The sequence below is a fragment of the Procambarus clarkii genome, chromosome 85 (genome assembly GCF_040958095.1).
Source record: "Procambarus clarkii isolate CNS0578487 chromosome 85, FALCON_Pclarkii_2.0, whole genome shotgun sequence".
In the NCBI taxonomy this organism is placed as follows: Eukaryota; Metazoa; Arthropoda; class Malacostraca; order Decapoda; family Cambaridae; genus Procambarus; species Procambarus clarkii.
In genome coordinates, this window is record NC_091234.1 from 11,657,893 (window position 1) to 11,683,800 (window position 25,908).

Here is a 25,908-nt window from a genome sequence, read left to right on the forward strand (position 1 = left end):
TACTTCTGGATAACGTGAGTGATCATCAATGACTACCATCAAGTACTCTCCAGTTGGTAGCGGTCCGCAGAAGTTCATCGATACTTCCGTCCATGGTGCTGCAGGTAGTGGTGAAGGTTGTAGAGGTGTTTGTCTTGATGTATCCACTGCAGCTTGGCAAGGGACACAGGCATCATGCATGTCCTTTGCTTGACGATCAATGCCAGGAAACCACACCTTTTCTCGTTGCAACTGTTTGGTCCTAACAAGACCTTGGTGTCCTTGATGTGCAAGCTTCAGAGCACGTTGCTGGAGAACAGCTGGAATAACGATACGAGTACCTCGCAGCACAGTGTCACGTTGTTGCGTAACACTTAATTCTGTCTGGATGCGTTCAAGTGCTTTGAATGCATCTTGGTCAACTCCTGAGGGTGGGATGCGTGGAAACTTTTTCTTGGTCAATGCATCCACTGTTGCTTGCAGAGTTGGGTCCTCTAGGGTTGCAGTACGGATTTCATCAAGAGTGAGAGCCTTAGGGACTGCATCACAGGTTACAGAGTGTACATATTCCTCGGCAACTTGCTGATGCTTGGTGATGGTGAAACTGTTGGCAGGATGTCGACTGATATAATCAGCAGGATTGCCTGCACCCAGCTTGTATTTCACAGTGAAGTTGTATGGTTGCAGACGAAGAGCCCATCTCTCAATGCGAGCTGGTGGTTTGGACTTTAGATTATTGAAGATGGTCTCCAACGGCTTGTGGTCAGTGACTATCGTGGTGAAGGGTGCACCAAGCAGATACACATTGAAGTGTTCACAGCCCCATGCAAGAGCAAGAGCTTCCTTCTGTCTGACTGTATTGTTGCTCAACATCTGTGAGAGAACGGCTGGCGTAGGCAATTGCTACTCTGGAATCTGCTTGACCAGGTTTGTGTTGGGCTAAAACAGCACCTAAACCCACAGGACTAGCATCATAGTTTGCTCGGTGTTCACTGATGGGTCAAAGTACGCAGCAGTCGCATTCTCTACTAGAGCATCTTTCACAGCATCAAATGTATTTTGCTTGATATCACTCCAGTACCATGATGCATTTTTCTTCAGGAGCTCACGTAGAGGATTCGTAATGGTAGCAAAATTTGGAATAAAGCGAGAACAGTAGTTTGCCATTCCCAGAAAACTATGTACTTCAGTGGACGTTGAAGGAGGTGCAACATTCTTGATATCTGTAACTTTCTTAGGATCTGGAGACAGACCTTTGTCACTAAGAACATGTCCAAAGAATTCAATTTTATCTTGATTGAACTCACACTTTGCTCGGCTTAGCATCAGATTCTTTTCTCGTAAGCGTTGCAATGTTGCACGAAGAACTTTGTCGTGTTCAGCTTGGGTACAGCCATAAACAATGATGTCATCAGACATGTTGTCAGCATTAGGTATATCTTGCAATAACTGGCTGATGATGTGCTGGAAAACCTCAGCAGCACTGTTAATACCAAAACTCAGGCGCTTGTACCTATACAGACCTCGATGTGTCGTAAACGTTGTGATGAAGCGACTCTCATCATCAAATTCAAGCTGATGATAGCCCTTGTTTAAATCTAACTTGCTGAATACAGTTGCACCATTCAAGCGGTTGATCATATCATCTACAGTGGGTGTAGGATGGCGTTCACGCATTATTGCCTTGTTGGGAACACGCATTTCCACACAGATGCGTATCTCATCTGGATTCTTCGGCTTTGGCAGAGTGACAATTGGGCTTACCCATGGTGTTGCGCCTGTTACTGGTTCAATGATATCTATTTCCATCAGCCTAGCCAGTTCGGCATCGAGTTTCTTGCGAGTATGGAATGGCTGTTGGCGATGAGGTTGGGGAACTGGATTTACATCTGGGTTGATATGCAGATGTACTTTGCTATCAGTATAACAACCTATGGATTCAAATCGATCAGAAAATTCAGCAACAATAGCATCAACATTGTTTGCAGATTCCACTGTTACAGCATTAGAAAGCTGAAGTAGCCCCAATTTGGTTGAAGTTTTGTAACTGAGCAGAGACTCCCTTGCATTCCTAACAGCATGGAATGTAGTAATGAGCCTTGCACTCTTTGACTCTACCTCTGCAGTGAAAGTTCCAATCACTGGCAAGGCTACCTTCGAAGCATAGGCAGTGGCTTTGCCATTATAGTTCTCAAGCTTCGGGAACTGTTTTTTAAATTTATCATAGGGCACTCAGCAATGGTGTCAATGTTTGTTCCAGTGTCAATGAGAACTTTGAGACAAATACCAGCAATGTATACTATAGTCTCTGGGTTGTTTGGAAGATCATTCCATTCTGTGATTGCTTGTACTCCATAAATGTAATCACATTCACTGTCATCTGAGACTGACTGTAATGACATGTTGTTGTTGTGTACATTGTTAACATTCTGGATATGAGGTGCAATATTGTGTTTACCACCTCGACCCCTATGACCTGATCCTCGTGCAGTGCTTTTATTCACTGATTGTGGTTTCTTTATTGCGGAACGACACATAGCACCAAATGACACAGTTTTCCACACTCATAGCACTTCTTACCTTGAGCAGGACAAGCATTACCTTGGTGTGGGTAGTCTCTTCCACAATTGTAACATTTACTGTTGACACCCTCTGATGTGGGTAGTTGTGACTGCTTGAGTTTTGTTCCATGACTCCAGTTGTGATGAGGTTCTCGGCTCAATTTGCTGTTACGTTTGCCATGATATCTTCTATGATCACGGTGTCCTCCCTGAACCTTACGTACCTCATCACTGTTAGTAACAGTGGCAGAACCGTTGTCGGCACTGCACTCCATGACACGAGCATCACGTGCACCATCTTCCATTCAACGAGCAATATCCAATATCTTGGTAAGAGAACTTTCATCATCAACAGGTTCTAGAGCTCGGTTATGATCTCAGCCTACAGGAGAAACGAGTCTCCCCCTTTGAGAGTTATTCAGCAAGCCTGACCTAACCAGAAGGTCTAAGAAATATAGAGGTGATAACACATATGTAAAATAGCTGGTTGGATATGATGGACAATTTAAGATTATGGGCAGTGAAGAAGAAAACAGATAAATGACTGGCTAGGAGATGTGGACATTTTGCTGGAGGTGTGAGGCTCGCTTCTGGAGGGCTTTGATCTCACTTAAGGCCAGACATCGCAGGGGGAAAGCCGCGCTCCGTTAAGCTCCCATCAGGAAGGAACCCCTAGTGATATATCTCCAAGAGAAGAGAAGTGTGTAGACGTGCCAGTTGTGGAATCGAGCTGGGAACGTTGTGGTCTCAAGTCCTGGTCGACGAGGAGAGTATTAAGCCGCCCAGAGACATTATTGTGGGCCGTGGAAGCGCCCTGACCAAGCTCTGTCAGAGGGATAGCGCCCTCGACTAGACAATCTGTGGTAAGCACGATTTAAGCCAGTTCATAGTGATTGCTTGTAGTTGGTCGTGTGCCCAGCGGCAGGAGCGATGCTTATTTATAAGTTAGACATGTTTTGATAAGGCAGAAAGCCTAAAATAAGAGAGTGGAGAGGGAGGAACACGGAGCGACGTCTGTCCCTTCTGAGCGCTGGCAGGTGACTAAGAGCTCCCGACGGCGTAGGCCCCTCCCGGAGTGAGTGAGGCCCGCCAGACGAGGTGGAGCATGGACCGGCCCAACGGGGGAGTCCACTCTCACTGTATGTAGAGGACAGATAGAGGTTTGAGGCAAACATATTGTGTGATTATTTTTGTTTATGTGTTAAAGGGGAAACATTTTTATTGGAGTGTCGATGGGTTGCAGGTTTGTCTTTGGGGAAGAAGTTGCTGAGAACTTCGAAGCCAGCATAGATGAAGTAATTGATGAGACTCCAAGGTAGTGGAGGAGAGGACCTCGAGCTGTGAGGAGAAGCAGTGAAGAGGAGTGTCACGTGCTTCTGTAGAGGTGGTGAAGCACCATAGTTGCTCGAGGGAACTTCATGGTGTAGCAGCCAGGAGAGCTGTGGAGGACCCTAGCAGAAGGGTGAAGCACCGTAGTTGCTCAAGGAAACTTCATGATAGCAGCCTGGAGGAGCTGCAGAGGATCCTGGTAGTTAAGCCGGGAAGAACCTGAAGAGATCAGGGTAGTGAACTTCCAGAGGTGGAAGGGAAGTTCTGGTGGATCACTTGTAGGGAGTTGATAGTGTTTGGTTGTCATTAGCGTGCAAGACGCAGTGAGAGGTGAGTGATTGTTGGCATTCTTATGTCAAGGAGTGTTTTATACTGAAGTTTAGAGTTACAGTCGTAGGCTGGATTACTTACAGATGTATGTGTTCTAGGACTGATGGAGTGATGGATTGATCATTGTTGTGTATCAAGGAACATTTATATTGATATATGTCATTACATTCACATGCTGATTTTCTTTGTTCACATTTATAGATACATATACATATTCTCTTGCCGATGGTGCAACAGTGTATGTAGACTTGATCAACTTGAGGAGGTTGATAGTATCAGGTGGTGAACCAGGAGATAGGATACCACTTGATAAGTTGATGATAGAGTTCTGATGGTGTTGGAGTGCAACCTGATTGTAATAGTATAGAGTATAGGATTCATTATTATTATATGTGTGTATGTATTGTGTATGTGCTTTGTCCAGTAAATGTATTCCAATTTGCTGGTGTTTGCCCTTGTCCTAGTGAGGCTTCCCAGGAAATAGTAAAGGAAGAGAGAGAGAGAGAGAAAGAACCAAGAACCATCGCTGTGGACAGGGTAGGACGAAAACAAGTGAGTTAAAGGGGATTGAGGAGATCGTATCACCTAAGGAGAGAGTGTGGGAGTCACAGCGGCTCGAGTGGGTGTGTGCACATGACAACGAGGCTAGGCTAAGTGTTAGAGCCGCATCCCCTAAACGTGTGACTTTGAGCCCCTCTCCAAGAGCCAGAAGCGCCTAGTGTGATCTCCTAGTGAGGTATAAGCACTCTACCGAGTTGTGGGTTGGGTTGTCCGTAAAAGAGGAACAACACGACAACACCACCAACACCCACCACTATAATAGCTCTTTGAAGGAGACGTGAAGACGTGCATTTTTCAATTATTTGTTGTTTGATTTCTGTGTCAACATCAGCAAACTCACAATGAGCTGCTAAACCCTGTACACGTGTGTGGTATTGATCCACAGTTTCATTAGAGAGTTGTTTGGCTCTCCTGAAATGCATAATTTCCATAGCAGTGTTTTGTCTAGGTTTGAAATGTTCAGTTAATTTGGCTTTGGCAATGTGATAATCTTTGGCACCACCAGTGTCTTTCAGTGTATCAAAGATATCACAAACTCGATCACCTACATAATGAAGTAGAATGGCACGTTTTCTTTCAGCACTTTTGATGTTTGAAGCTATCAACAAATTTTCAAACCTTTTAAGCTATCTGGTCCACCTCTGTGACAGGTTTGTCTGGTCACAGTTAGGATGAAATGCAGAAAACTGAGGTATATTTGCCATTTTTACTGTATAAATGTAAACTTATCAGTTAAATGTTCCTCAGAATACTAAACACTTACTGCACTGTAATATGTTAATTAAGGATTCACTGTAATTACTTTAATTTTGCAAAGCACACAAGCATTTTAATGCAAAAGTTCACAACAGTGCACAATACAGCAGCAAATGACCTCTTACCTAGCCTTGTGTACATGTGGTATTGTTCCTACTCACAGCTGCACAGCAGTTGGCACAACAGTTGACACAGCAATTGTCAGCAATGTTGTTGTTTGATGAGTTTTCAGCACTGTCAACACAGCAGACAGTTCACAGCATCACCAGCATGAAGAATTGTGTAGCACAGAGCATCGTTTCGTACACAAAACATTGGGTTTTGTACACAGCATCAAAGCATCGTTTCGTACACAGCATCGGCAGACATCGCAGATTCCTCAGTACACTGCTTCAGTCAGCACATAGCTTCCTTAGCACACAGCTTGGGTAGCACACAGCATTGGTTAGCACACAGCATTGGTTAGCACACACCATCGGTCAGCACACAGCATTGGTAGCTCAGCATTGGCATGGCGCTCACAGACAGCACGACTTCTCTCCTCCTCCGGGGCGAGACAGCACACTTTTTCCTTGTGCTTTGAGCTGAACAAATACCTGCGTTCACAGTTCATCTTCGTCGCCAGTGTGGTGTTGTGTGTTGCTGAGGAAGTCTTGGTTGTAGGCTTGATATAAAGCCATTGGTTGGTTACTGACTTTAATACTTAAAATGATACATGACTAGCAGCTTCCAAGCTCGGCGGGCGTTCTGTATGCTCTCTGTTGTTTATCTACTGCTGGCATATGAAACGCAGCGCATACAAACTATTTGCCATTTGTTTTGAACATGACACATGATCTGTGCACAACTTTTTGCACGTTATTCATGCTCACAGTATGTTCTCTTTATGTTATTCATGTTCTTCGAGCGTTCTCTTGAGTTCTCCTCATATTATTACTTGTTCTCAGTTTCTTTAAATCAAATGTACAATTACATCTTTATTCAGTAACTAGTTCTTTGAAACATATTTCAATCACATTACTGTTTCTCAATAAATTTAATTATTTAATTACAACTTATTTCATTCAAAATATTTATTGCAAATATTTAGTAATTTACAAATGATTTTATTTACATGCAGATTTTATCAGCAAAACTTTTACTCGTCTATGTACTTTTTGTAAAACTGTCAATGAATTTTTCTTTATCAACTTAATATCTCTAATATTGTTCTTAATCAAAACTACGTTTCTTGCAATAACATATTTAGTATGATGCTCTTTTCATGTCTTATTTTAAATAAGAATTCACTTCCTGCATTATAAAAATTGTTAAGTGTAACTTCTTCATAATATTTCTAAACTAAAATACTCCTTAAGATATCTTCCCACATCAATGGATACTCTGCGAGCTATCAATGATATATTCCAAAGCACCTTCAAGATACCAATATGCATCAAAGGATACTTTTAGAGACATCAAGTATATTTCCCAAGGAATCTTCATGTAACAAAGGTTACTCTCCATACTCTCTTTATGTTCGAAGGATTATCTCAGAGACATCAAGGATACTCTCTGAGACATCCTTGTGTAACAACTGTAAGCTCTGAGACATCTTCATGCATAAGAAAGTAATTAGAAACAGAGCAATGCAAAAGATATACAGTGACCACAACTCAGCAGTTGCAACATCAGGATCTGCGGGTTGGTACAAGAATTACAAGAATTCTATGCCCGAAACGCTTTGTGTAATAGTGGCCTTAGGCATTGTATGTACTAGCTCTACCTATGTCAACCAATCTTTGTAAAAATTTATTGTATGTATGTACCTTACCTAAATAAACATTTATTTATTTAATTCAACTAACTACGAACCACTTAGTTTGATGAAAGGAAGCAGTAGAGCAACAGAAGTACACTTACATCGCATCAGGCTTGAATATCCATGTGCATGGGAAATAGGCTTACAGGTTCCAGAAGATGAGAGGAAATGTCAGCACTGTGGAGAAATCCCCGACAGACCACTGAAACATTATCTAACACACTGCACAGTTACCAACCCATTAATATTTCAACTTAGATTCAACAGAGCAGAAATTGTTAAACACATACGGAAAAATCTTATTGAAGCGACCATACGAGTCATAAATACTCATACTCCGCCCAAGTAAAACAGAAACAATCAACGCTAAGTGGGCCAGCCAGAGGCTTAGGGCCCCCGCAGGAATATCCCTACAAAAAAAAATCTTCATGCAATAAAAGACACTTTAGGTGACGTATTTATGTAACACGCATACACTCAATAACATCAAGAGTTTTCTCTGAGACAGTAATAAATATTCTTTAAGACACCTTCGTGCATCAAAGGATGCCCTCCAAGACATTCTTATTTAACAAGGTTACTTCTCAGGTCATCTACACGCATTTAAGGATACTTTCCAGGGTGCTAAGACATTACTTTGAACATCTTAAAACAATCGTTTGGTAACACATCTTAATTATGAATGCACTTCCTTCATTAATCAAGGGGTAACTTTTCATTTCATTATGCTTTCATTATGTTACAAAGTCATTTGTAAGATTTACTATTTACGTTCTAAATAAATTATTTAAAAAAAAATTCTTATTCATGTAATTTCCATTAGCCAGTGGTTTTTCTCTGTCATATTCATATTATTAGGACAAATTTTTACCAAAGACATATCACAAATGTAATGAACTTGTTTATTCAATAACTTTTCATAATTTAACTTTGTATTATATCTCTGACAAAACTTTCTGTCAACTTAATAGAAAGGTACATGTAACTTCACATACCTTCCTGACTTAACTTTCCTAAATTTCATAATGTAACTTCCATTAACTATCTTATCCTACCTAACATAACTTATCTAACATCACCTACCTGATGTAACTTAACATAACTTCCATAACCTAACCTACCTGACGTAATTTACCTAACTTAACTTAACCCAACTTACCTATCCTCACCTGCTTGATGTAACTTGACATAACTTCCTTAACCTGACTTCCATAAAGTACTTACCAGATGTAACTTAACATAACTTTGCTAACCTAACCTTCCTGACATAACTTATCTATCCTCACCTACCTAATGTAGCTTATCATAACTTCCATAACCTAACTTACATAACTTACCTACCTGACATAACATAATCTAACTTACACAACCTCATCTATTTAACCCACTCAATCTAACCTTACTTATCTAAGCCAACTTACCTCACCTCACCTGCCTAACCCAACTTACCTTACCTACCTAATCCAACTTACCTCACCTCACCTACCTAACCCAACTTATCTCACCTACCTAACCCAACTTACCTCACCTCACCTGCCTAACCCAACTTAACTCACTTACCTACCTAACACGACTTACCTCCCCTCACCTACCTAACCCAACTTACCTCACCTACCTAATCCAACTTACCTCCCCTCACCTACCTAGCCCAACTTACCTAACCTCACCTACCTAACCCAACTTATCTCACCTACCTAGCCCAACTTACCTAACCTCACCTACCTAACCCAACTTATCTCACCTACCTAGCCCAACTTACCTAACCTCACCTACCTAACTACCCTTACTTAATCTCAACTACCTGTCCCAACTTACCTAATCTTACCTATTTAACTTACATAATTTACCTAGCATAACTTACTTAAAACAAAACTTCCCTTACCTAACCTAACCCACCCAACCTAACTTGCCTAACCTTTCCTACCTCATGTAACTTAACATAACTTCCATAATCTATCCTATCTGACATAACTTACCTAACCTAACTTACATAACTTACCTTACGTTCTTGCTATATTCTTTAGAAAGAACCTAAATTCATTCTTTACCTGCATTTTTTACATTCTTTTCGTTTTCTTTTCATTCATACTTTTTCATTCTTTGCCATTCCTAAGTTCTTTGCCTAAGTTCATTCGTGACGGCGTGTATATGGCTGTCTCAACATCTTAGCTTTTGTATCTCTTTCTCAGTCTTGGTTTTCTGGCAATGTCTTTTTTCACTGTCTCTGACTCAGACTATGAGTCTATGTCTTAGTTTGTTATCTTTTCTATCTCCTACTCTCAGGCTCAGACTTGCTCTTTCTCTCATCTCATCTTTTATCATTGTTTCTTTACCTTTCTCTGTCTGAGTCAGTCTCTTTTCTAGCTTTCTTTCTTTCTCTATATTTCAAGTTTCTTTCAGTCTCTGTCTCTCTTCTACTTTTCTCTGTACATTTCTTTTTCTCAATGTCAAGTCTTAGCGACTCTGCCTCCTTTATTACATTTTTACTTACATTATTACTAAGATGAAGAATGAATTTATATGAGAAAAAAGTAAGAGGAAGGAAAGGGTAAATACAAGGGAATATTAGATTAAGGGAGGAAAGGGAGGTTAGAAGAGAAGGTGGATTTGAATAAAATATTTAAACACAACATATAAAGGGGATAAAATGTTTGAATTCACTTAAACAAAAACAAAAGCTATATCTGTATGATTGGGTTCAGGATAATATATTTTACAAAATATGTCCAACACAATTAACAAAACAAATAAACTATGTCGGAAAGGTTAAGTTAAGGACAAAGAAGAAGAGCAAATTATATTAAACACAATAAATACACATAGATCTGAAAGAGGTTAGTTGAAGAACAAAGAATAAGAACAAATAATATTCAACATAATATATACAACCTAAGAGAGACTTGATGAGCTTTATGTAAAAATTATTAAAGGGCTTAAAACACTATATTTAGCATATATAACCTGAAAATGCTTAAATACACCATCTTTAACCAATATCCCTTGAAAATGCATGAACACTCATCTTTAGCCATTATCACTTGAAATGTAAAAATAACCCAATTTTAACAAAATCTTTGAAAAGTTTAATCATCCATCTTTAACCAATATCCCCTGATAATGTAACAAATGTAAAGGAAACATGGATTGACAAATATATGTCCTGCAGGAAACATATATTCATCTGATCTAATGCATATATTGGTGAAAAATGAAACCTTAACAGAGGTTATTGAATAAATGGGCTCTATGTTTGGAACTTAAAAATAAAAGTGATGAATGAGAAGAAATAGTATATTAAATGTATTAAGAAAGTATGGAAAGATTAGATGTTGTAAATAGGTTAGGGATGGTTGGGATAGGTTTGGATTGGGTTAGGTACTGGGAAGCATGCTCAAAGGAAGGGAAATATCAGGGGAAAGCGCCAAGCCATTACGACTATATAGCACTTGGAAAGGGTCAGGATAAGGATATAGGATGGGACAGCGTGGGGGTGGGGGGGGGGGGGGAGGAATGATGCCCAGCGACTTGGGGCAGGGTCGGGGATTGAACGCCGACCTGCATGAAGCGAGACCGGCGCTCTACCGTCCAGCCTAAATGGTTGGGAGAAGCATGCTCAAGCAACACTTTATATAGAATATTAGAGATTGAAAGCAGAACTAACAGAGGGGAATGGTAATAAGAATTGGAAAGATTAAGACGCTATAAGTAAAATAGTTGACTGTGCATTTTTGTAATGTTATGAAATTAGTATCTGTGTAAGAGTTTCTTAAAGTGGCTAAGTGTTTGTGAGAGTTGTGCTAGTTGCTCTATTAGTGCATGTGATCTGTGTTAGTATATGAATATATGTAAGTATTTACATGTTTGACTAAGTTTATATAATTTGTGTAGTTTTGAGAGAATTTGTATATACAGGAAAACTTATGAAAGTTTGAGAAAATGAGTAAGTAAATGAAATGAGAGTATGTGCACATGTGCAAGTCTATGTTTGGTTTTGTATTTATATAAGTTTATGCTTAAGTAATGTAAGTTAGATTAGGTCGGGAAAGTTACGTTATGTTAGGTAAGATATGTAAGTTAGGTTAGGTAGGGGAGGTTCTTTTACGTTAGGTAAGTTATGTAAGTTAGGTTAAGTTAGGTAAGTTATGTCAGGTAGGATAGATTATGGAAGTTATGTTAAGGTTCATCAGGTTGGAGAGGTTAAGTAAGTTAGGTTGGGTTATCTTGAGATGATTTCGGGGCTTTAGTGTCCCCGCGGCCCGGTCCTCGACCAGGCCTCCATCCCCAGGAAGCAGCCCGTGACAGCTGACTAACACCTAGGTACCTATTTTACTGCTAGGTAACAGGTGCATAGGGTAAAATAAACTCTGTCCATTGTTTCTTGCAGGCGCCCGGGATCGAACCCGGGACCACAGGATCACAAGTCCAACGATAAGTTATGAAAGTAAGGTAGGTGAGGTTAGGTAACATGGGTTAGGATTGCGAGATTAGGTAAGTTGGGTTAAGTAGGTGATGTTAGATAAGTTTGGTTAGGTAGGTGAGGTTAGGTAAGTTGGGTTAGGTAAGTGAGGTTAGGTAGGTGAGGTTATGTAAGTTAGGTCATGGAAGTTATTGTAAGATACTTCAGGAAGGTGAGGATAGGTAAGTTATGTCAGGTAGATTAGATTAATGATGTTATGTTAGTTCCATCTGGAAGGTAAGTTATGTAAGTTAGGTTAAGGAAGTTATGTTAAGTTACATCATGCAGGTGAGGATAGGTAAGATGGGTTAGGTAGGATAAGACAGGTAGTGGAAGTTATGAAAGTTAGGTAAGTTAAGTAAGGTAGGTAAGAAAAATTACATATACCTTTGTATTAAGTTGATAGAGAGTATTCCTTAAACAAATTGTACAACATTACAAGATATGTCTTTGGAAAAAGTTTGTCTTAACAATATATATATGACAGAAAAACTGCTTAATAGAAGTTACATGATAAGAAATGATTGATATGTTACAGAGAAATGAGGCAATTTTGTGAGTGATATAATAGAGATATGTGATGAAATGTTAATCACACATCTATTCAATATCACAAATGTGTGATATTAAATGTTATTAACAAGTTTTGACTGTAAATGTCTTAGTGAAACTTACTACATAAAAGTTAGTTATTTAAATTCATTTTTAATTGAAGCATATGTTTATTAATACATATATGTACGAAATATTATGAAACGTTGTACAAGTTAACTTGCTATAATACTTAAAGTTGTTTGTGACTGCATAAAGACATGTCTTAGTAAGTTTAACAGAAATGATCGATTAAATATGTTACAGAATAATTTATTTAGAACATAAATAGTAAATGTTACATATGATTTGATAAAGTTACCCTTGATTAATGAAGGAGGTGCAATTCTTAATTAAGGTGTGTTAATGAGTGAGATTTCCTGGAAAGTTGCCTTGTTATATAAAAATGTTTTGTAGATCATCTTATGATGCATGAAGGTGTCTTAGAGAATACGTTTGATGTCACTGAGTGTATCCATGTTACATAAATACATCACCGATAGTGTCTTTTAATGTGTGAAGATGTCTCGGAGCATATAAATGAAACACAAAGATGTCTCAGAGAGTATCCTTGATGTCTTTGAAAGAATTCTTCGTGCATATAGAGGATAAGGAGAGTAACCTTTGTTACATGAAGATACCTTGGGGGAATATGCTTGATGTCTCTGAGAGTATATTTTGATGCATAAAGGTATCTTGGAGATGTTTTGGAGAATATCATTGATGAGTATCTTTGCAGAGTATCTTTTGATGTGGGAAAGATGTTTAAAAGAGTAATTTAGTTTAGAAATATTATGAAGAAAGTTATACTGGACAATTTTGTTAGTGCAGTGAATCCTTATTTAAGATGAGACATGAAAAGTGCATCATACTAAATTTATTACTGCATGAAACGTAGTTTTGTTTAAGAACAGTATTAGTAAGAGATATTAAGTTGATAAAGAGAAATGCAGTGAGAATTTTACAAATATTTATATAAATGAGCAAAAGTTTTGCCGATAAAATCTGTAACTAAATAAAATAATTAGTAAATGACTAAACAATTTGTAATTAAATAAATTGGTAAGTAAATCATTTGTTGAGAAATAGTAATGTGGTTGATAGTATGTATCAAAGAACTAGTTATTGTCCAAAGATGTAATAGTACATCTGGTTTAAAGAAACAAACAGAGAACATGTTAGAATATGAAATGAAAACAGAGAACATGCAAAGACGTGAATAACGTAAAGAGAACATAAATAACGTGTACAAAGTTGTGCAGAGACCATTTAAGAACATTCTGAGAATATGGAGAGAACACATGAAGTGTACAAAGAACATGCTGTGAAAATTAGGAGAATATGGCGAGAACATACAAATGTGGAAAGAACATTTAGAGAGCATTTAAGAACATGGAGAATGCGTAACAAAAACGTATAAGAATGTGTAAAATGCGGAAGAAACAAGTAAGAACGCATAACGAGATGTACGGAGAACATGTAAGAATATGCTTGTAATATTTCTACCCCCCGAGGCCTCTGAGTAAGAATGTAAAGAAGGCTTATTAAACCATTAAGTATTATTAGCATTTGTGGTAAATTTCTAAGAAATTAAGTGAAAGGAGGAGAAAATGAGGGTATGAGATGTGGGGGAGCAGAGAGCGAGTAAGGGAAGATATGGACAAGGGGGAGCAGTGGGGGAGGGGGTGAGGGCGGCAGTGAGAGCAGGGGGGGGGGGGGGTAGGAAAGAGATAATGACATTTGCCTCACGTCACATACAACAACCTTCCTTAGTCAACAACACCTGCGGGAGAGTTAACAACACCTGTGGAAGAGTCAACAACACCTGTGGTAGAGTCAACCAGATTAATCCTTTTTTTGTGTGTAGGTTTATTTACCTACACACACATATGCACGCATATGTGTGAGAGGGAGTGCTATTGAAGAAGCGGTAATGGCTCATGTAGAGTCATAACTACCATTAGCAACAGTAGCACGCCCTCATCACAACTACCAGTAGCACACCCACATCACAACTACCAGTAGCACACCCACATCACAACTACCAGTAGCACACCCACACCACAACTACCAGTAGCACACCCACATCACAACTACCAGTAGCACACCCTATCACAACTACCAGTAGCACACCCACACCACAACTACCAGTAGCACACCCACATCACAACTACCAGTAGCCCCCCCTATCACAACTACCAGTAGCCCCCCCCTATCACAACTACCAGTAGCACACCCACACCACAACTACCAGTAGCACACCCACATCACAACTACCAGTAGCCCCCCCTATCACAACTACCAGTAGCCCCCCCCCTATCACAACTACCAGTAGCCCCCCCTATCACAACTACCAGTAGCACACCCACACCACAACTACCAGTAGCACACCCTATCACAACTACCAGTATCACACCCACACCACAACTACCAGTAGCACACCCTATCACAACTACCAGTATCACACCCACACCACAACTACCAGTAGCACACCCACATCACAACTACCAGTAGCCCCCCCCCTATCACAACTACCAGTAGCACACCCTCTACACAACTACCAGTAGCACACCCTATCACAACTACTAGTAGCACTCCCTCTACACAACTACCAGTAGCACACCCACATCACAACTACCAGTAGCCCCCCCCTATCACAACTACCAGTAGCACACCCACATCACAACTACCAGTAGCCCCCCCCTATCACAACTACCAGTAGCACACCCTCATCACAACTACCAGTAGCACACCCACATCACAACTACCAGTAGCCCCCCCCCCTATCACAACTACCAGTAGCACACCCTCATCACAACTACCAGTAGCACACCCTCATCACAACTACCAGTAGCACACCCACATCACAACTACCAGTAGCCCCCCCCTATTACAACTACCAGTAGCACACCCTATCACAACTACCAGTAGCACACCCTCATCACAACTACCAGTAGCACACCCACATCACAACTACCAGTAGCCCCCCCCTATCACAACTACCAGTAGCACACCCTCATCACAACTACCAGTAGCACACCCTATCACAACTACCAGTAGCCCCCCCCTATCACAACTACCAGTAGCACACCCTCAACACAACTACCAGTAGCACACCCTATCACAACTACCAGTAGCACACCCTCATCACAACTACCAGTAGCACACCCACATCACAACTACCAGTAGCCCCCCCCCTATCACAACTACCAGTAGCACACCCTCATCACAACTACCAGTAGCACACCCTATCACAACTACCAGTAGCCCCCCCCCCTATCACAACTACCAGTAGCACACCCTCTACACAACTACCAGTAGCACACCCTCATCACAACTACCAGTAGCACACCCTCATCACAACTACCAGTAGCACACCCACATCACAACTACCAGTAGCACACCCTCATCACAACTACCAGTAGCACACCCACATCACAACTACCAGTAGCCCCCCCCTCTCACAACTACCAGTAGCACACCCTCATCACAACTACCAGTAGCACGCCCTCATCACAACTACCAGTAGCACACCCACATCACAACTACCAGTAGCACACCCTCATCACAACTACCAGTAGCCCCCCCCCCTATCACAACTACCAGTAGCACACCCTCTACACAACTACCAGTAGCACACCCTCATCACAACTACCAGTAGCACACCCTCATCACAACTACCAGTAGCACGCCCTCATCACAACTACCAGTAGCACACCCTCATCACAACTACCAGTAGCACGCCCTCATCACAACTACCAGTAGCACACCCTCATCACAACTTCCAGTAGCACACCCTCATCACAACTACCAGTAGCCCCCCCCCTATCACAACTACCAGTAGCACACCCTCATCACAACTACCAGTAGCCCCCCCCCTATCACAACTACCAGTAGCACACCCTCTACACAACTACCAGTAGCACACCCTCATCACAACTACCAGTAGCCCCCCCCCTATCACAACTACCAGTAGCACACCCTCATCACAACTACCAGTAGCCCCCCCCCCCTATCACAACTACCAGTAGCACACCCTCTACACAACTACCAGTAGCACACCCTCATCACAACTACCAGTAGCACACCCTCATCACAACTACCAGTAGCACACCCTCATCACAACTACCAGTAGCACGCCCTCATCACAACTACCAGTAGCACACCCTCATCACAACTACCAGTAGCACACCCTCATCACAACTACCAGTAGCCCCCCCCTATCACAACTACCAGTAGCACACCCTCATCACAACTACATATTGGACTACGCGCACTCCCCCATAATAATTACAAGCAGAACTCCCCCATAACAACTACAAGTTGCAATAGTAGGACTCCACCATCACAACTACCAGTAGCAACAATAGCATTTCGCAATCACAATACTAATAGCAATAGTGACACTCCCATATCACAACTACTAGTAGGAGTAGTACCACCCACAATCACAACAACCAGCAGTAACGGTATCACAGAACCACAAGTATTACTTGTAGAACCATAATTACCAGTAGCAATAGTAGCACTCCCTCATCACAACTACCAGTAGCAATAGTAGCACTCCCTCATCACAACTACCAGTAGCAATAGTAGCACTCCCTCATCACAACTACCAGTAGCAATAGTAGCACTCCCCCCATAACAACTACAAGTAGCACTCCCCTCATCACAACTACCGGTAGCAATAGTAGCACTTCCCCCATAACAACTACAAGTAGCACTCCCCAATCATAACTACCAGTAGCAATAGCAGCACCCCCCATCACAACTACCAGTCACCATAATAGCACCACCCTCTACCAGGACAACAGTTATAATAACACTCCTCCATCGCAACCACCAGTAACAATAAATGCCCTCCTCTAAAATTATATTCATAAAAAAACAAAAAGCACGTTATCTAATAACTAAACAGTAATATATACAAAGTGCTTAATTACACTGTATATATTAAACCTTAAACATCTCTTGAAATTTCTTTTCTTTCCTAATTACCTTTAGGTTGAAGTTTTAAATACCATCTGAAAATGATAATACTGAGTCTGTTCAGCAGGAAATATAATATAAATATAGAGAAGCAGTAGTCTCTCTAGACTTTCCCCAGAAGCTTACCAGGAGAAGCAGGAGAGAGAAGCACACCCGGTAAGTGTGAGTGAACTCTTCAAGCGTGGCCGGCCTCGCCCGCTCCATCCACCGCTCACTACGGGAAGATCTCTACTGACACCTGTTTCCTGCCCCCACTCCCGTGATACCTCCCCCTTCCCTGTGGTTACTGTCCACCCTCCCGTGATACCTCCCCCTTCCCTGTGGTTACTGTCCACCCTCCCGTGATACCTCCCCCTTCCCTGTGGTTACTGTCCACCCTCCCGTGATACCTCCCCCTTCCCTGTGGTTACTGTCCACCCTCCCGTGATACCTCCCCCATCCCTGTGGTTACTGTCCACCCTCCCGTAATACTTTCCCTGTGGTTACTGTCCACCCTCCCGTGATACCTCCCCCATCCCTGTGGTTACTGTCCACCCTCCCGTAATACTTTCCCTGTGGTTACTGTCCACCCTCCCGTGATACCTTTCCCTTCCCTGTGGTTACTGTCCACCCTCCCGTGATACCTCCCCCTTCCCTGTGGTTACTGTCCACCCTCCCGTGATACCTTCCCTGTGGTTACTGTCCACCCTCCCGTGATACCTCCCCCTTCCCTGTGGTTACTGTCCACCCTCCCGTGATAACTTCCCCTTCCCCGTGGTTACTGTCCACCCTTCCGTGATACCTTCCCTGTGGTTACTGTCCACCCTCCCGTGAAACCTTCCCCTTCCCTGTGGTTACTGTCCACCCTCCCGTGATACCTTCCCTGTGGTTACTGTCCACCCTCCCGTGATACCTCTCCCTTCCCTGTGGTTACTGTCCACCCTCCCGTGATACCTTCCCCTTCCCCGTGGTTACTGTCCACCCTTCCGTGATACCTTCCCTGTGGTTACTGTCCACCCTCCCGTGAAACCTTCCCCTTCCCTGTGGTTACTGTCCACCCTCCCATGAAACCTTCCCCCTCCCTGTGGTTACTGTCCACCCTCCCGTGGAACCTTCCCTGTGGTTACTGTCCACCCTCCCGTGGAACATTTAATACCCACCACAGCCCGGTTGGTCCGGCACTCCTTGAAGGAAACAATCTAGTTTCCTCTTTAAAATGTCCACGGTTGTTCCTGTAATATTTCTGATGCTCGCTGGTAGAACGTTGAACAACCGTGGACCTCTGATGTTCATACAGTGTTCTATGATTGTGCCCATGGCACCTCTGCTCTTCACTGGTTCTATTCTGCAATTTCTTCCCTGTCGTTCACTCCAGTACGTTGTTATTTTACTGTGGAGATTTGGGACTTGTCCCTCCAGTATTTTCCGTGTGTATGTTATTTGGTATCTCTCTCGTTTCCTTTCTAGTGAGTACATTTGGAGAGCTTTGAGACGATCCCAATAATTTAGGTGCTTTATCTCGTCTATGCGTGCCGTATATGTTCTCTGTATTCCCTCAATTTCAGCAATCTCTCCTGCTCTGATGGGAGAAGTGAGTACTGAGCAGTACTCAAGACGGGACAACACAAGGGATTTGAAGAGTACAACCATTGTAATGGGATCTCTGGACTCCCGTGATACATTCCCTGTGATTACTGTCCACCCTCCCGTGATACCTTCCCCGTGGTTACTGTCCACCCTCTCGTGATATCTTCCCCTTCCCTGTGGTTACTGTCCACCCTCCCATGATACTTCCCCATCTCTGTGGTAACTGTCCACCCTCCCGTGATACCTTTCCCTTCCCTGTGGTTACTGTCCACCCTCCCATATGATACCTCCACCTTCCCTGTGGTTACTGTCCACCCTCCCATGATACTTCCCCATCTCTGTGGTAGCTGTCCACCCTGCCGAGATACCATCCCCTTCCCTGTGGTTACTGTCCACCCTCCCGTGATACCTTCCCCTTCCCTGTGGTTACTTTCCACCCTCCCGTGATACCTTCCCTGTGGTTACTGTCCACCCTCCCGTGATACCTTCCCTGTGGTTACTGTCCACCCTCCCGTGATTCCTTCCCTGTGGTTACTGTCCACCCTCCCGTGATACCTTCCCTGTGGTTACTGTCCACCCTCCCGTGATACCTTCCCTGTGGTTACTGTCCACCCTCCCGTGATACCTTCCCTGTGGTTACTGTCCACCCTCCCGTTATTCCTTCCCTGTGGTTACTGTCCACCCTCCCGTGATACCTTCCCTGTGGTTACTGTCCACCCTCCCGTGATACCTTCCCTGTGGTTACTGTCCACCCCCCCGTGATACCTTCCCTGTGGTTACTGTCCACCCTCCCGTGATACCTTCCCTGTGGTTACTGTCCACCCTCCCGTTATTCCTTCCCTGTGGTTACTGTCCACCCTCCCGTGATACCTTCCCTGTGGTTACTGTCCACCCTTCCGTGATACCTTCCCTGTGGTTACTGTCCACCCTCTTGTGATACCTTCCCTGTGGTTACTGTCCACCCTCCCGTGATACCTTCCCCGTGGTTACTGTCCACCCTCCCGTGATACCTTTTCTTTCCCTGTGGTTACTGTCCACCCTCCCGTTATTCCTTCCCTGTGGTTACTGTCCACCCTCCCGTGATACCTTCCCTGTGGTTACTGTCCACCCTCCCGTGATACCTTCCCCGTGGTTACTGTCCACCCTCCCATGATACCTTTCCTTTCCCTGTGGTTACTGTCCACTCTCCCATGATACCTTTCCTTTCCCTGTGGTTACTGTCCACCCTCCCGAGATACCTTCCCTGTGTTTACTGTCCGCCCTCCCGTGATACCTTCCCTGTGTTTACTGTCCGCCCTCCCGTGATACCTTCCCTGTGTTTACTGTCCACCCTCCCGTGATACCTTCCCTGTGGTTACTGTCCACCCTCCCGTGATACCTCTCCCTTCCCTGTGGTTACTGTCCACCCTCCCGTGATACCTCTCCCTTCCCTGTGGTTACTGTCCACCCTCCCGTGATACCTCTCCCTTCCCTGTGGTTACTGTCCACCCTCCCGTGATACCTCTCCCTTCCCTGTGTCTAGTGTCCACCCTCCCGTGATACCTCTCCCTTCCCTGTGGTTACTGTCCACCCTCCCGTGATACCTCTCCCTTCCCTGTGGTTACTGTCCACCCTCCCGAGACACCTTCCCTGTGGTTACTGTCCACCCTCCCGTGATACCTTCCCTGCGTTTAGTGTCCACCCTCGGGCGATACCTCCACCTTCCTACACACATTAACAGGTTTAGAAGATTTGTTTTTCTTGGTATGCGCCTGTGGGTGACAAATGCTAATTAGCTGTGAGCAACACAAAGGTTAAAGAGCCCGATGACGTAGAGTATTTTTCAAAATACGAACAATAGTGATAATTTTTAAACATATTTCCGGTTATTTGCCATCAGCGTCGTGGAATTTTTATCGCAGAATGTTAAGAAATTATATTTTTATTCTTATTTTTTTTTCAATAAATGCGTGCGAGACTGGGGGCAACTGGTACTGATAATAACGATAACACCATCTATTTCCTGGTAATCAAAGATGGAGATATGCAAGCACCTGTCCGACACACCCAGGACACAGGTAGTAGTAAGGAGGGTCTACATTGTGGATATTCAGCTGGTGCCACCTGGAGGGCCAGATTTCACACAATAATAATGAGTTGGTATGTTGTTATGCCCTATTTTATTATATATCATACAAATACATTGCCCCAATGGCAGTATTTCTTATGTCCCGTTGTAAGAAAAGATGACAATCACTTCTGGTTTTTCCTTGTTAAATGGATTTGCGTGTACTGTAACTTCCACATCCTGAAGAATGCATATCCGTCACTAAGCATGTGAAGTTGGAATGAAATTTGTCAACATTCTATTTAGCCACAGGTTGCAGAAGTTGTGACTTTTTTTTTTTTTGGGGGGGGGGGACGAGCTATATACTCTGTGGCTCGATCATAGAAACTCAGTAAATTCGATACACAGGATCTTCCAGATCGAAAACCATACTGTCTGTCTGATATTATATCTTTTTCTCTAGGTGTTCTACCCATTTAATTTTAATTATTTTTTCCAATATTTTGTCGACAATTGTCAATGATACAGGTCTTTAATTAAGGAGGTCTTCCCTGCTGCCACTTTTGTAGATTGGAACTAAGGTAAGGTAATTATCAAAAGAAGGCACCAAACCGGGAAGGCTATGTAGCACCAGATTGGAACTATGTTAGCCATTTTCCACACATCAGCTACAACTCATGTAAATAGGGATGCCTGAAAAATCAATTGAAGTGGAATGCTGCACTCAAGTGCACATTCTCTCAGAAGCCATTGTAAAACTCCATCTGGACCAACTGCTTTGTTCTTATTTAGCCCTTGAGCATTCTTTCCACTTCGTCTCTAGACACCTCTATGTGCTCTATGTTGTTCTCTGGAATTCTTATTGTGTCTGGTTCCCTGAAGATTTCATTTTGTACGAACACACTTTGGAACTTTTCATTTAATGTTTCATACATTTCCTTTTCGTTTTCCATGAATCTATTTCTCATTTTCAACCTCTGAATATTATCCTTTACCTGCAATTTGTTTATGAATCTATAGAATAAACCTGGTTCTGTTTTACATTTGTCTGCAATCCCTTTTTCAAAATTTCTTTCTGCCTCTCTCCTCACTGCCGTGTAGTTGTTTCTCGCATCTTTGTATCGCTGGTATGTTTGGGGGTTTGGCCTCTTCCTGTATTGATTCCATTTTTGTGCCTTTTGGTCTCTGGCCCTCTCGCAATTTCTATTGAACCAATCCTGTTTCCAAGTTCTGCATCTCTGTTTTGGTATAAAATTGTTTGTGCCTTTTTCATATATTTCACAAAACTTGACATACATCTCATTCACTTCCTTGCCTAGCAACAAGTCTATCCAATTATACTCACTAAAAAATTTTCAGTGGTCGCTATAATGTCCTCCCCTGAAGTCAAGTTTTTCAACTGTTTCAACCTCCTTATTTTCTTCCAGATTATAATGCATTGCATACTTTATTCCCAAAAAGACAAGGTTACTTTTACCCAAATGAGGCAGGTATTGAATGTCAAATATTTCTTCCTCCTTTCTGGTAAATGTCAAATCTAGCATGGAGGGAACGTCCCCTTCCCTCATCCTCGTAGCTTGTTTAACATGTTGATACAAGAATGTTTCCAAGATGAGGTGTACAAATTTACAGGTCCAAAAATCCTCTGTTCTAGCTTCATATGTTTCCCAGTCTATGGATTTCAAATTGAAATCCCCGACTATCAACAGTCGTGATCTATCTTCATCCGTTCTCGCTATAATCTCTCTCGTTATTGTTATAAGACCCTCTCGTTTACTATCTAGCTCCTTCTTTGTCCATGTGTTGCTTGGCGGTGGACTATATACATTTATGATCGTTAGTTTATCATCCTCATGGCAGATCTCCAGTGCTATTACGTCAACTTCTCGTGGATTGACAATCATTATTTCGTTCACCTTTAGGTATTTTTTCACCAGCAAAGCAACGCCATCGCCTTTCCTAATTTTTCTGTCCCGTCTCCAAATTGAGTAGCCCCTTGGGAATATGACAACATTTAAAATAACACCTTCAAGTTTTGTCTCCGTGAGTGTAACAAGGTCTGGTGTCTGCAGCTGTATTACATCACTTAACTCCAGTACCTTCGATCTTGGAGAGCCTGTCGGCCGAGCGGACAGCACGCTGGACTTGTGATCATGTGGTGTTGGGTTCGATCCCAGGCGCCGGCGAGAAACAATGGGCAGAGTTTCTTTCACCATATGCCCCTGTTACCTAGCAGTAAAATAGGTACCTGGGTGTTAGTCAGCTGTCACGGGCTGCTTCCTGGTAGTGGAGGCCTAGTCGAGGACCGGGCCGCGGGGACACTTAAGCCTCGAAATCATCTCAAGATAACCTCAAGATAACCTTCCCTGTGGTTACTGTCCACCCTCCCGTTATACCTTCCCTGTGGTTACTGTCCACCCTCCCGTGATACCTTCCCCTTCCCTGTGGTTACTGTCCACCCTCCCGTGATACCTTCCCTGTGGTTACTGTCCACCCTCCCGTGATACCTCCCCCTTCCCTGTGGTTACTGTCCACCCTCCCGTGATACCTTCCCCTTCCCTGTGGTTACTGTCCACCCTCCCGTGATACCTTCCCTGTGGTTACTGTCCACCCTCCCGTGATACCTCCCGTTTCCCTGTGGTTACTGTCCACCCTCCCGTGATACCTTCCCCTTCCCTGTGGTTACTGTCCACCCTCCCGTGATACCTTCCCTGTGGTTACTGTCCACCCTCCCGTGATACCTCCCCCTTCCCTGTGGTTACTGTCCACACTCCCGTGATACCTTCCCCTTCCCTGTGGTTACTGTCCACCCTCCCGTGATACCTCCCCCTTCCCTGTGGTTACTGTCCACCCTCCCGTGATACCTCCCCCTTCCCTGTGGTTACTGTCCACACTCCCGTGATACCTTCCCTGTGGTTACTGTCCACCCTCCCGTGATACCTTCCCCTTCCCTGTGGTTACTGTCCACCCTCCCGTGATACCTTCCCCTTCCCTGTGGTTACTGTCCACCCTCCCGTGATACCTTCCCCTTCCCTGTGGTTACTGTGCACCCTCCCGTTATACCTTCCCTGTGGTTACTGTCCACCCTCCCGTAATACCTTCCCCTTCCCTGTGGTTACTGTCCACCCTCCCGTGATACCTTCCCTGTGGTTACTGTCCACCCTCCCGTGATACCTCCCCCTTCCCTGTGGTTACTGTCCACCCTCCCGTGATACCTTCCCCTTCCCTGTGGTTACTGTCCACCCTCCCGTGATACCTCCCCCTTCCCTCTGCTTACAGTCCACCCTCCCTTGATACCTTCCCTGTGGTTACTGTCCACCCTCCCATGATACCTTCCCTGTGGGTACTGTCCACCCTCCCGTGATACCTTCCCTGTGCTTACTGTCCACCCTCCCTGGTTGTCACCTGGTTGATACCTGGTTGATGGGGTTCTGGGAGTTCTTCTACTCCCCAAGCCCGGCCTGGGGCCAGACTTGACTTGTGAGAGTTTGGTCCACCAGGCTGTTGCTTGGAGGCTCCAATGGTAACAGCCCTTCCGTCATACCTTCCCCTTCCCTGCGGATACTGTCCACCCTTCTGTGATACCTTCCCCTTTCCTGTGGTTACTGTCCACCCACCCTTGAAACCTTCCCCTTCCCTGTGGTTACTGTCCACCCTCTCGTGATACCTCCCCCTTCCCTGTGGTTACTGTCCACCCTCCCGTGATACCTCCCCCTTCCCTGTGGTTACTGTCCACCCTCCCGTGGAACCTTCCCTGTGGTTACTGTCCACCCTCCCGTGATACCTCCCCCCTCCCTGTGGTTACTGTCCACCCTCCCGTGGAACCTTCCCTGTGGTTACTGTCCACCCTCCCGTGGAACCTTTAATACCCACCACAGCTCGGTTGGTCCGGCACTCCTTGAAGGAAAAAATCTAGTTTCCTCTTGAAAATGTCCACGGTTGTTCCTGTAATATTTCTGATGCTCGTTGGTAGGACGTTGAACAACCGTGGACCTCTGATGTTCATACAGTGTTCTCTGATTGTGCCCATGGCACCTCTGCTCTTCCGTGGTTCTATTCTGCAATTTCTTCCATGTCATTCACTCCAGTACGTTGTTATTTTACTGTGGAGATTTGGGACTTGTCCCTCCAGTATTTTCCACGTGTATATTATTTGGTATCTCTCTCGTTTCCTTTCTAGTGAGTACATTTGGAGAGCTTTGTACGAACCCAATAATTTAGGTGCTTTATCGCGTCTATGCGTGCCGTATATGTTCTCTGTATTCCATCAATTTCAACAATCTCTCCTGCTCTGATGGGGGAAGTGAGTACTGAGCAGTACTCAAGACGGGACAACACAAGGGATTTGAAGAGTACAACCATTGTGATGGGATCTCTGGACTCCCGTGATACCTTCCCTGTGATTACTGTCCACCCTCCCATGATACCTTCCACTTCACTGTGGTTACTGTCAACCGTCCCATGATATGTCCCCCTTCCCTGTGGTTACTGTCCACCCTCCAGTGATACCTTCCCTGTGGTTACTGTCCACCCTCCAGTGATACCTTCCCTGTGTTTATTGTTCACCCTCCCATGATACCTTCCCTGTCGTTACTGTCCACCCTCCCGTGATACCTTCCCTGTGGTTACTGTCCACCCTCCCGTGATACCTTCCCTGTGGTTACTGTCCACCCTCCCGTTACACCATCCCCTTCCCTGTGGTTACTGTCCACCCTACCGTGATACCTTCCCTGTGGTTACTGTCCACCTTCCCGTGATACCTTCCCTGTGGTTACTGTCCACCCTCCCGTGATACCTTCCCTGTGGTTACTGTCCACCCTCCCGTGATACCTCCCCCTTCCCTGTGGTTACTGTCCACCCTCCCGTGATACCTTCCCCTTCCCTGTGGTTACTGTCCACCCTCCCGTGATACCTTACCTGTGGTTACTGTCCACCCTCCCGT

At 43.8% G+C, this 25,908-nt stretch overlaps 1 protein-coding gene across 1 annotated transcript in view; it reads right to left on the reverse strand.

Annotated features, from left to right (window-relative positions):
* LOC123750484 (uncharacterized) overlaps window positions 1-17,587 on the reverse strand; it is a 141,919-nt gene extending 124,332 nt beyond the window's left edge. Inside the window, exon 1 of the mRNA XM_069316842.1 lies at window positions 17,480-17,587. The gene's annotated coding sequence lies outside the window, so the exon portion shown is untranslated. The remainder of the gene's footprint in view (window positions 1-17,479) is intronic.
* Window positions 17,588-25,908: the final 8,321 nt, after the last annotated feature.